At 44.3% G+C, this 12,569-nt stretch overlaps 1 pseudogene; it reads left to right on the top strand.

The window, feature by feature from the left end:
• The window catches only part of LOC132321601 (ATPase family AAA domain-containing protein 2-like), a 240,395-nt pseudogene that overhangs the window by 88,970 nt on the left and 138,856 nt on the right, over window positions 1-12,569 (top strand).

Genomic DNA, 12,569 nt, shown 5'->3' with positions numbered 1-12,569 from the left:
GCAGTATACATTTTCTCATATGGGCCATGTTTTGTTTCTTGGTGTCTGCCTGTAAGAAAGGTCAAACTCTAATTGTAATAAAGGTCAAACTTGTTTTAACAGGGAAGAGAAAAAGTCCAAGCCTGAGGAGTTTACAGATGATTTTGCTAAGGAGCTGATGGAATATAAAAAGATTCAAGAGGAGCGCAGGTGCTCGTTTTCCAGGTAACTGCTTTGCACGTCTGTAATGGGGAAGCAGACTGTCGAGAAAAATTGGGAGGAGTTCCACTCCACCCCTCTATCGTTAGGTGGACTGGATGAGTCAAGGGATTAGCAGTGATAGGAGTTTCATATTCCTAGAGGAGTGAGAGGAGGCTCATATTCCTAGAGGAATGGCATTGAGTCATAGTGCAAGAGGCTGAGCTCAGAAGCTTTTAGATAGGACTTTTCTTGAAATGCGGTCACTATCCTTGGTTAGAGCCAGAGGTACGTGCAAGATATTGCTAGGATGTCTGGCTAGAAGTGTTGATTAAATAGTCCTGTACGTAGGATTGCAGTACAAGTATTTTGCATCCTGTACAATTTGCTAAATAAGTAGTGAAGGTAAATAGACTAAGCTGGCATTTTAAAATGGAGTTTTACTCTCTTCAGGCTAAATGGCGTTTTCTTGATGTTTGATAGTGCACTGTAGCCACTAAGACTTGCTCTTTTTGCATCTTACTGCAGCAAAAATGAGTTGCACCCCATGTCGTTGCGGAGTAGTGAAAAATGTGCGTGTTCACGTACCAGTAGAGGCCAGGATACACCACCTGAAACCAATCAATAGCTGTGGGAGTTTCATGTGCTAGAAGGGAGTGGAAATAGCCTTACCCGTCCTGTTTGTTTTCACACTACCAAAGCAGCAGCTCTTCTGTCTTGTAAGCAGAACCTTTTACATGTGATCAAGATCTTCAGTTTGCAGGAGCATTATGGCAACAGCTGAAAGAAGCTTTGACATAAGCATATGGAGAGGGAGAAGAAAACCAAACCAAATTTGGGAAGGAAAAAAATGGGAAGAGTGACTGTTTTGAATTAACTTCATTTATGTTTCTTGTGGTTTTTTTAAGGTCCAAATCTCCCTATAGGGCTTCATCTCCTAAGAAAGGCAATATCAGAAAACGAGCTGAAGCTTCCCAAGGGAAGGCAGAGAGAGATTGTGAAAAATTTCCTCGAATGGAACCACCTCTGAAAAAAGTGAAGGGGCAGTCGCCAAAGACAGGCAGTGTTAAAACGTCTTCCTCTTAAAAGGATGTTTACCGTTTTTCATATGTTTTGTTAATTTTGCATTAATTTAACTAAGACAATGTTCGCAGAGGATTTTAATTAGCTGTAAGTTATGGACATTTCGGGGGGGTTGCAAGAGCCAAAATAGAAGCATTTCTGGAACATGGACAATTGAATTGCATGGCTGTTTTTTCTCTTTGGTTACTAGCATGTGCATAAACACAACTCACATGTTCATAAATAAGAGTTCTCATTCTTTTAGACTCGTGTGTTCCCTGGCACGTCTGCATTACATTTCTAAGTAGCATCTTACCATAAGCTAACACAGATGTCGCAAAAAAAAAAAAAAAAAAAGGGAAGAGTCCTGGAGTGGGAGGGAAGACTTAGTGTTCATTCATAGTAATTAAAGTAAACGAAAGACAAAAGACAAGGCAAAAACATTTCCCTCTGGTTTGCTCTGACTGTACCTGCTTTGGGTTGCGGGTAGCCACAGGGATGCTGCTGTCCTGTTTTAGAAAACCACTGTAATTTAAATGTGGCACTCCAGCAGTGAGATTAGCCTTTTCCTCCTATTTTGCCTCCCCTTTCCCACTTGCTTTGTGTTCGTTGCTGTTTAGTCTTCTGTTTGAAATGGGAGTTAATACATTGCCTGTCGAGTCTGGGGTTTTACATTTGTTTGTTGGTTAGGGTTTTTTTTCCCAATTCTTCTGCAGTATTATCTTGGGGTTGTATACAAGTTTCATGGAGATGTTGTTTCAACGTGACTGACTGGAGGGACTGGCAGGATATAATTCCATGGAAATTTAAAGGAAAAAACAAAAGACCCACGAATGTTGGATCACTGGAAGATGGTTGTTGCGCAAACATTCTAAATAGCACATTAATTATCTATTTGCTGCTTTTGGTAACTGTTCAGTAGAAAGGAGTGCTATCACCTCCTCGAAGAAAGGAGACTGTTGCCTGCAGGCCAGAGCATAACTGCTTCCTGAAAAAATACAAGAACTCACTAATAGTTTATTAACTGTTATGTTTCAGTTACTGGTCAATACTGGACTGTTTAATGTAAGACTCCAATTGAGAGTTTTCCTAATTTCTTGTTGGCTTCTGAAAAAACACAAAATGATAGTGGTAAAAACATAGGCCTGTCTTTCCCACATGTAAAAAAGAGTGGCATACGGTGCATGAAGCTTCAAAGTACTTGATCAGGCTTCCTTTTTAACAGAACTGGGTGCAAAATGTTCTGAAAAGACGGAAGGGTGGGTCTTATGGTAAGACTTGCAATGGAAAGAAGGTGTCTGTTTCCAGATCTGGGTGCTCCTCTCCAAAGGCACATCTTCAAGAACTGTTGAGCTGGTAATACAGAAATGTTGTATGTGCTTTCCTAAATATATGGAGAAGGAAGGATTAACTGGAGTGAGGAATCCTCTTCTGCATGTAGGTATTTTTTCCCCCCCGAGACTGCTAAAACTGCTCCCTTGAATTCTTCCACCACAGGAGGGAATAAAGGACAGGAGCTTTTTCCCAGGAGGGGTTTTAATCTGTCTGCTGATCGATTTAGTGGCCTCTTGAGGAGAGCTGTTCAGTTTACACGGTGAAATGTTCTTCTACGTTTTTGAACAACTTCAGACATAATGAGCAGCGATGTGTCTTTCTGATAATGTTTTACTAGTGTAAGCTTAACTGCTGCTGCTTGTGGCGTAATGTAATTCAATATACTGGAAAAGGAGCAAGATAAGAGTTACCCTTTTTACTTGTGGAAAAACTGCCCTTCAGCATTAGTTCTCACTAAACACTGCAGTCCATTACTAACCAGTGGCCTGAGGACTTCATTCCTGCAAGCTGTTCCAGTAGGTAGCTGGGAGGGAGGAGTGTGGTTGCAGTGGAGAAAACTATTACAGGATTGTGCTCTGAATCCATGTTTACATCATCATTAGAAATGGGTTTTGGTCTGATAGCATGGAGAATAATATTAAGTTTTCACAATTCCCAAACAAACTGGGATAGTATGGCCTGTGGTCTAATAAAATACAAGAAACCCGTTTTCTCAGTCTTTATGGGCTACTCTGTCGTGGTAAACACCTTCATTTCAATAACTTCAGCAGTTTATTTTTTTCTAGGCAAAGTGGTGGGTTACTTTAATGGCTGATGTTTTGGATTGGTGTTTTTATTTGGGTTTTGTGGGGTACAGTGAGTTTGGCATTTTTAAACTTACTGACAGGAGGGGCAGAGTTCATGTTTCAGGGCTGATATACCCGTGCTTTATTTTGACAGGCAACTATACTGTGTTCATAAAGTATAGCCCTGTGCATTTATAAATGATGAGATATTAACTGATTAATTTACAAACTACACTGAAAAACAGTTTCCTGTAGTGATGCTTCCTTCTCAAATAAACTGAAATATTTTTTTAAATGCTTTTTTAGCAGCAAATTGACAGCTTCCTTACCCCTTCGACTTTTAAGGACTTGTGAGCATTTGACAAGGGTCCCTCTCTGAGATACTCCGGAACAATAAGTTGATCTCAAGCGGGTTTGGTTATTTTAGTTTCTTCTCACTAACCACACAGGCACTCTTAAGCTGCAATAGGTTTGGACTTTGTTTTGAACAAGTACAAATTACACTAGGTTGGAAATGCCTCTTTCAGGGACACTCAGAGGATACAGTGCAGACTTTCAGGCTACAGTAGAGGTTAACTATTGCTCTGTTTTGACCGTAGAACTTGAATCTGCGTTTACAATTTTGTGAACAGAGTGAAGTTCCTTCCCTGACTGCACACGTTCCCACCCACCCGGCTGTCACCAGTCCCAGTTAGGGCACAGAGAAACACCCGTGTTTCATGCACGTGCCTGCACAGAAACCCTCGCAGAGGGAACAAATTCCCTTGGGTATCAAATACAGAAATCGCACTGAAAACCTTGTCCTCTGCTAGAGGACATATCCATAAGTCTCAAAAGGGGGGAAATCGCTGTGACTGGAACCAGATTATAGCAACGGAATTCAGGTATCCCTGAGGACGGGGACGGAGACTCACCCTGGTCGCTGGGATACGCGTCCTGGCGAAGACAACGGTGCTGTGCGAGGGCCTTCGAGTGGGCAGTGACACGCGGAAACAAACTTCACAACTCACACAGAGTTATAAACAGGCATGTTTATGGTGGCGCCGGGTGCAAGGGGGATTTCTCCTCCTAACATGCACACCGGGTTAAAATCATGACAGGTATTTAAAACGGTTAACAAAGTTAGTTACGCCTCCTGGTTCTACCCCTTAATTAACTCTTGGTTAATACTTTTCTTACTTCATCTTAAAGTTACAGTTCTCTTTTAATTTGCCACGCATGCACAGAGAGTAGGGGCCTTAAATGGGTTGGGGCTTTTCTAGCTAGGAGGTGTGTTCCTTAGCATTAGAATGAGATTATAATGAGACAGGTTAACTCTGGGGCACTATTTTGGCAGTCCATTCTATTTTTCTACGATTCGTCCTTGTGCTAATCGTTATTGCTAGTTAGCAGAGAGTTAGAGAAGACAGTCTTTATCTCTAATATGTCTAAATGCCAGGTGCAGTTGTTATGAAGCATCTTCTTTACATTCTTCGTACTTGCTTTTAACCCTTGTTTTTCAAGACGTCCTGTAACATTCCCCTCTTTTCTTTCCCCTAAGCAAATTCTTTTGATTTTAAAAGCCTACCCCTATTGGAATGAATCTCACTCTAATAAGAAAACTATTGCATCATGAAAATTTTAAAAGTTTGTTAAAACAAGTTGAAGAAAGTGGAATAAAGACTTTAATTACTGTCCATCATGATGCAGATGGGATGTGTTTAGGGGTTATTCCCCGTCAGCTACCAAAATCTTAAACATAATGACCCACCCGATATTGGTGTTACTAATAGCTGTGACAACATTAACAATAGTAAATCTTACCCTTTGGTGTAAACTCAAGGAACTTACTGGACAAGTGTGGACACTAAAAATAATGATGAAACATAACAAACCACTTTTAAAAGCCAAAGAATTTGCTTAGGGGACAGAAAAGGGGAGAATGTTACAGGACTTCTTGAAAAATAAGTATTAAAAGCAAGTAAGAAGAATTAGAACAATGTAAAGAAGATGCTTCGTAACAACTGCGCCTGGCACTTAGACACATTAGAGATAAAGACTGTCTTCACTGACTCTCTGCTAACTAGCAATAACGATTAGCACAAGGACATATCTTAGAAAAATAGAATGGACTGCCAAAATAGTGCCCTAGAGTTAACTCGTCTCATTATAATCTCATTCTAATGCTAAGGAACACACCTCCTAGCTAGAAAAGCCCCAACCCAATTAAGCCCCCTACTCTCTGAGCATATGTGGTGAATTAAAAGAGAACTGTAACTATAAGATGAAGAAAACTATTAACCAATAGTTAATTAAGGGGTAGCACCAGTAGGCGTAACTAACTTTGTTAACTGTTTTGAATACCTGTCATGATTTTAACCCGGTGTGCAAGTTTTGAGGAGAAATCCCCCATGCACCCAGCGCTTCTTTATTTTTTATTATTTTTCTCCCTTCTGTATTTTGCTCCTTTTTGAAGAAAAAAAGGGTTAAGAAGAAAGTCAGCATTTTTATTTACTTTCTTTCCCCATGCTCCTCTTCTTGTTCGCCTCTTATGTTGGCAGACACAGGACTCATTCCTAACTGAAAATGGGTAATCTGTTTCTCTTAAGCCGGGCGGGGATTTGGGAGATGGTATATGTCTCAGAGGGTTGAACGTTTAGCTTTTCTTCTAAGGTTTATACAATTTGCCACTTGTTTGTGAACTACTTTGCCCTGTACCTTCCTCCTCATTGGTTTTGAGCCATGTGGCCAATTTCAGACCAATTTGATGCAGCGGGCAGCAGAGATCGGAAAAAAATGAATGCTCAGGAAAACAAACTTCATTAGTTTTCGCAGCTCATGGAATCAGCTTGTTTAAACTCCTCATCTAATGACGATAGGAGAAGCAGAGGGAAATACCGCCTTTATCCTGAATTTTGCAAGCACCTTAAGTCTGCAGATGTAAGCTTTCAACGTAAGCGGAATTCACCTGGAAAGTGGAACACTCTGGGAATGAGTTTCTAAACATGGTAAAGCCAGAATAACTACCCCATGCTCAGCCGTACTCTCTCTTAATTTTTGTTCTATCCTTACGAAGTCTAACAATATTTTTTCTTATTTTAGTGAGAAATTTTGACTATAAATATCTCTCCCCAGGTAATGGACTTGCTGTCTAAAACCAGGAACCTGGTGGGCGCAGGATTAGAGAAGACCAGCAGCAAGGTCGTTATGTGGACAGTTTGAAGGTGGTGCCTTGTCGTAATTACGCGCAGATCGAGAGGAACAAGGGAGTAAGGTGAGAACAACGGCTACGACTGCCACCAGCAGTCGGTCTCACGTGGTCGTCACCATGCGATTCAAACAGGTGTAGTGTGCGGGCACTGTTTCCTCTGTTCAGTGTAGCTGTTTAGCCCTCTTAATGAATTTAGTCCTGTTAGATGCACCATAAAATGAACTCGTGGAAGTTTTTGCAGACACGAAAGCCAGGGTGGCTCTGTTTTACCTAGACCCACCATTGTTTATTGCCACCTCCAGGACAGCGAGCAGATGAGAGCATGTTGGGTTTCCTCACCCTGGGCTGCAGGGTCAGCCTCGCCAGCCCACCTTTTTGGCGCTCGCACCCTGTCCACCCCTGCTGCTCTCGGAGTGAGGATCACCAAAGGCAGAGACGTCCTAAACCACTGCCTGTTTGCAGATGGACTCCGTCTTTAAGATCCTCTATGTCCCAAACATGACAAGTGGTCTTGGAAAATCTCTCACTGGTGTCCCGAAATAACCTACGGTCACTGTTTATCTGTGGTAGCTGCTGCTTGCCCGTTAGCGAAACGCAGAACTCCTGGCCTCAGTACAACAAGCGGCCCTATAGCGAGCAAGGTCATACAGCGCGGCACAAGTGTGGGGCAGTCTGTGGCACCTCCCCGAGCCCGCCTAAGGGAACGCCGCAGTGGGGCAGCTGCAAAGACATGACCCCAGAGGGTCACAAGGCCCGAATCGTGCTGTCCTCGCTGTGTGTGCCCGGGGCCAGGCGGAGGGCTGCTGGGTGACCGTGGTGCTGCTGCTGACGCATGGCCGAACCATCTCAGAGCAGCCGTGTCGGGGGAGACGACTGCTCGCGGCTCCGCTCTGGAAAAGGGGCCTTGCTCCTGCCATCGCTCCCCCAGTTTTTCCCCTTGGTAGACAGATACCAGAACTACAGGCTTTGTTGAAGTCCCCTGTCGACAGAGGCAGAGAGGTGTCTGCAGGGCAGCTTACACAGGACAACCCTGGGCTGGGGCCGGCTGAGGAGGAGGGGGGTCCGGCTGGCCCGGACGTGCACGACCCATCTCGGCAGCACGAGCGAGCTCAGCACCCCACGGCTGCTCGCGCAGGCAGCTCCAAAAGCTGCTCAGCCCTGGCAGGCAGGGCCAGTCCTGGGCTCATCTGGAAGGGGAAGAGGAGGGAGACGTCTTCTTTGCAGCCAGGGGAGGTTGGGAGCCAGGGGTGTTTCCATACTCCCTTTCTGCGGGTGCAGGGGATGAGCGGTATTGCCTGTTGCTTAATCCCGAGAGACGGGAGGTCATTTCTTTTCAGGCACACCTTTGCAGTTCTCATATTTAAAGCAATTCTGCACATAGAAGGTGTTCCAATACCGGTAACTATCCCAAGATATTTCCTCTGAGTTTCTGCAGAGTATCGTTTTCTGTATCTTACTTAATAATGTCTGAGCAATTGATTTGGTAATTGTTCCTGCTGTGTTGATACCATATTTTAACAGATTTTTCTCGACTGAAGCAATCACCAAACGGTCAGTTATAAATCTGGTGGGCTTGGCAGGAAGCAAAAGGCAAAAATCCTCAGGACTGGGAAGAGACAGATTGAAGGCAGGAACACGTGTAAATCTAAGTCTAACCACATTAAGAACTGTCATCAGGTTTTTTGGTTTTTTTTTTTTTTAATCCTTTCCTGTGAAGTAAAAAATAAATTTCTAGATATGAAAAAAATCTTCCCTCCATTCAGGATTCTTTGCTGCATGGTTAATCAATGAATAAAGCCTGAGATGTACATAAGCACAAATATAGTGAAGCATGTACGTAAGCACAAATATAGTGAAGCATGTACATAAGCATGAATATACTGAAGTTTCTAATCTGGTAGCTTTCCCCCTCCGTGCCCCCCTCCCACACCCCCCCCCCCCCGCCCCCCAATTTGATTTTGATAGTTAACGCTTATATCGTTCACATCTTTTCACTTTATTTTCCCTTAGCGCTCTGGCCGAGGTTGCTACGGAAAAGAAGGTGCTGCATATCCCATGCAGGGACTCGGTCCTGAGGAAACAGCAGGGCCCATCATGGTAAACTGATTCTTGAATTTATAACCTAGTTTACCTGTTGAAATAGAATTGCATGGCTCGAACGTTGGTGAAAGTGGGTGTAGCTTCAAACTTAACTGTTTGCTTTCTATGCAACATAAAGGTGAGAACCCTTCTGCTGGTCAAAAGTTTCTTGCCACTGTTAAACGCACTACTCAAATGGAGAGCACTTCTGTTTTCAGAGCAGAAATGTGGCTGGCACAAAATATCTCTCTCTCTCCCTCTCTCTCCCTCTCTCTCTCTCGCTCTCTCCATTAGAGATACAAACCCCATTTCTGCTGAAAGAGTTTTTGGCATATTTGTAAAAATGTATCTAAATGCAGATAAATCTAGCTAGATAACTCATAAGCACGTGTTTTATAGAAAAGCCATGTTCTTTACATAAAACTAGGCAGTATTACGAAACAGCTACTTTGTTTCCTGAATGCTGAGATTATTGTTTGTGCTGCGCACCAGATATTGCATTCCTAAATAAGATGCAGCTCCCATAGGTTCTTCTTTGTCTCAGGTGAATTAACTGTATCCTCCAGCATCTTTGAAGAGGTATTTTTGTTAAAGAAAGTACTATCAAGTGAAAGATGGAAGGATACAAATAGAAAATGTGCCCATGTGAAAACGTTGCCTGTAAATGCTGGTAGTCCTAAAACAGTTTACTTGAGCTTCTTCAAATGCTAACTCCCGTAATTCACCGAAGATGTTTTGAACAAATTTAAGGACAGATTCTTCAACTGTTACTTGTACAAATACCATCAAAGTGGTTTTGCGAGGTTGGTTTTTTGCGTTGATGCTAGCGTAAGCCAGAGTTACCAGGATTCAAGTGCCTCCAGTATTAATTTTTGCAAAAGCCACCTGTATCCTCTCATCTTTCGGTCTGTCGGTCTGTCGGTCTGTCTGTCTCATTTCTTGTGAAAGTGTTAAAAAGAGTTAAGTTATAGCCAGATTGCGAAGATGCTAGGGTTCTCCTTTTATGTTTAAGGACCTTAATGGTTGATTTTTCCATGTTAATGCTTATCTGATTTTTGGTAGTGTTGACAGCTCTTTCAAAACGCCTCCTTCAAAATGTAATGTCAGTTCATACTTTTCATATGCTTACAGATTGCGGACGTGAGTCCAGCAGACGTCTGTTATGAAGAAACTCTGTCAACTTTACGATATGCTGAAAGGTACACTTCCGTAATTTTTCCCTCTCTGGTCTTGGTGCAAATTGCAGCCAGGTGCTGGGCAAAACGACAAAAGATACCAGTTCAAAGTGATTGACAGCTCAGGATGAAGAAAGAGTGAATCTGTCAGTAAGCAAGGGCAGCATATGAAGAGCTTATTCTGTATTCTTATTAACGAACGGCATATATTTTCACAACTACGTTGTATGACAGCGGTAACTCTTTTTCCTGAGAATTCTGGGTCTCTCTCACAGGTGTGACTTAATTCAGCATCTTTCCTTCCCTTTCTCTCCCAGCACCTCTAAAACTAAGCTGTAGTTTGGGGTCCCACAGACCAAACATGGCTGAAACATAGAACATACAGATGATCCCTGCTGCCAGGCGTTTGTCGTCTCTGTTTCCCAATCCCAGATCCCAGCGATAGTGCCACGCAGAGCTATTCCTTCCTGCCCAGGAGCCGCTCGCTCCCCGGCCACTTTCCCAGTCCGTCGGCTCCTTCTGGAGGAGAGGGTTCCCTCTCTCCTCCCCTTTGCTCTGCTCCTGCCCTTTCTGGGGCTCAGCACTGAAAACCGCTCTCTTTGCAGTCCTTTCAGTCAGGCTTTCTCTGGGACTCCAGCACTAATTCCTTCTTATTCCAGCTCCCATAAAAAGAGGTCAGGCACTTACATGTCTCTTATCCCAAAGCGGATGGATCGTGGCTCTGCAAGCTCGTAGCCGCAGCAGCCTGGCTGTTAGGAGATATCAGGAGCAGAAGTTTTAATGTTTCCAGCACCAGTTCAGTCCTGCAAAGAGCTGAATTGCTTTCACGTGCCGATGAACGCAGACCAACAAACTCCCCACGCCTGAGCCAGCTCCATGCCGGGGCAGGTGGACTTGTCTCTGCAGGGGATTTGTCTGCCTACCTGGCGTACCCACAGTTACAGTGGATGAGGGCTGGTTTTCAGGTATCCCATTCCACATTGCCCCGCATACTGGAGGCACAGCAGCTATGGCTACGTTGCTGCCGGTTAGGGTTAGCTGGAGAAGAGAAGGTTTTTCCTGGGCTGGCAGGGGCAAAACCAAACCAGGCTGTGATTGCTGGTAACAGTACAGGAGAGGGCATCAGATGCTTCCACCCGAGGAGCAAAGTGGCCGTGAGACCTTTTCGCTACATGGGATATTTCTGAACACGGAAAAGAACAAAAGAAGGGGGCGGGGGGGGGGGAGAGAAAAAAAAAGAAGAGTAATTTTTGACAGGAAATCTTGCTGTTTGCTGGGATTATCTGGGTACCGGCTTCTGTTTTGTCTTTTATGTATTTTCATATTACCACAAAGCAGTGGTAAATGCAAGTCCCGGGGAGAAGCTTATAAGAGACCTGAAGGCTGAAAATAAGAAAGTGTTGTCCAGTCTGGCTGGGCTCGGGAGCACAGGGCCACCAACAGCCGACGAAACACGTACGTATTTCAGCATAAATAGCAAGTAGATTTTGACTTCCCCAAACGTTATCAGGAGGCATCTTTGGTAATCTGTAACATCGAGGAAGTGTGGTGGGAATGCAGCTGAGGTAGGTCCACCGGTGGATTTCTTACAAAGTGGGTGGCAGAGAACATTTGGAACAACTGTGAACACGCTGCGTGGCTGCCACGGTGCTGGTCCTCGTTCCTCACGGGGTTTGCTATCTTACACGTAGATACCCTGGTTAAAGCTGTTCAGAAGAGGTGCGGTTTTTGCTGGCTGAGCATGAGCGGCGGATCCGGAGCACACGGGCAACGAGGGAGTCCCGGCTGGAGGAAGCCCGGAAGGAGTGGGAGCACCAGTATGCTGCCATGGCTCAGGCGAGTTTCCCAGTAACAGGCACTGTAGCCAGATACCTTAACCTGTGGTCTGATGTTTTCCCCTTCTTGTCATCTTTAAGATTTGTTACTCACACACCTCTCTGCCAGCAAGGCCCCGACAAGACCTTCCAGGGGCTTTTAAGCCTGGGTAAACTGGCAATAACGTAGCCCTTGGTTAGGGGTCCACAATGTAATATCAAATCTCTCATGAGTTCAGCTGACAGAATATGCTGTCTACTTCTAACTACATTGTAGTTTGTGGTCTTCATTTTGTCGTTACAAGAAATTATTACGGAAATAAGAGATGCCAGTGAATGCACCGAGCCATGTCGAAGCAGCTCAGGCTTGTGTCGTTTCAAAGTCCTTGACAGGGAGAACCAAAGATATTCCCTGTAAAACCAGCCATGAGATAAACACCCTAGAACATGGGGCAGACGCGTTCTTTGTTCTTTTTCTTAAAAAAGGGTAATACTGCTTTTAATTTGGGGCATGTTTCTGAAAGCAACCGATCTCAACGTGACTTATTTAGCCAGACAGAAGCATTTCAGTAGGAGGCTGTGGTGTGTAAGAGCCAAGGAGTGCGTGACAGGCTGCTCTGGGAAAGACGGGGTCTGATGGTGACTTGCTTAATAAATTGTTCAAGGCACACCTTCATTGAAAGGCCGTATGCTGCTCCCCTCCCAGTTGCTCTTCGCGAAACGTTTCTTTGCTTCAACATGGGTAACTGCCAAAGGGAGGCGTCAGGAAATTCGCTATCTGCGTAGAGCGGCGATCGCGGCAAGAGGGCTGGGTTTAATGGGGAGAGCACAGCTTTACAGGAATCCAGCGCGTTTTGTGGGGGTCTCTTGATTTTTGCACGAAGCACGCATCATACCTTAAACAAAAGTGCTTGACTTCTTCCTTAATGAGGGAAGGTGACTCCGGGTCTGG

The sequence above is a fragment of the Gavia stellata genome, unplaced genomic scaffold (genome assembly GCF_030936135.1).
Source record: "Gavia stellata isolate bGavSte3 unplaced genomic scaffold, bGavSte3.hap2 HAP2_SCAFFOLD_52, whole genome shotgun sequence".
In the NCBI taxonomy this organism is placed as follows: Eukaryota; Metazoa; Chordata; class Aves; order Gaviiformes; family Gaviidae; genus Gavia; species Gavia stellata.
Note: the sequence above shows the minus strand (reverse complement) of the source record. Positions and strands in the feature narration are given on the sequence as shown.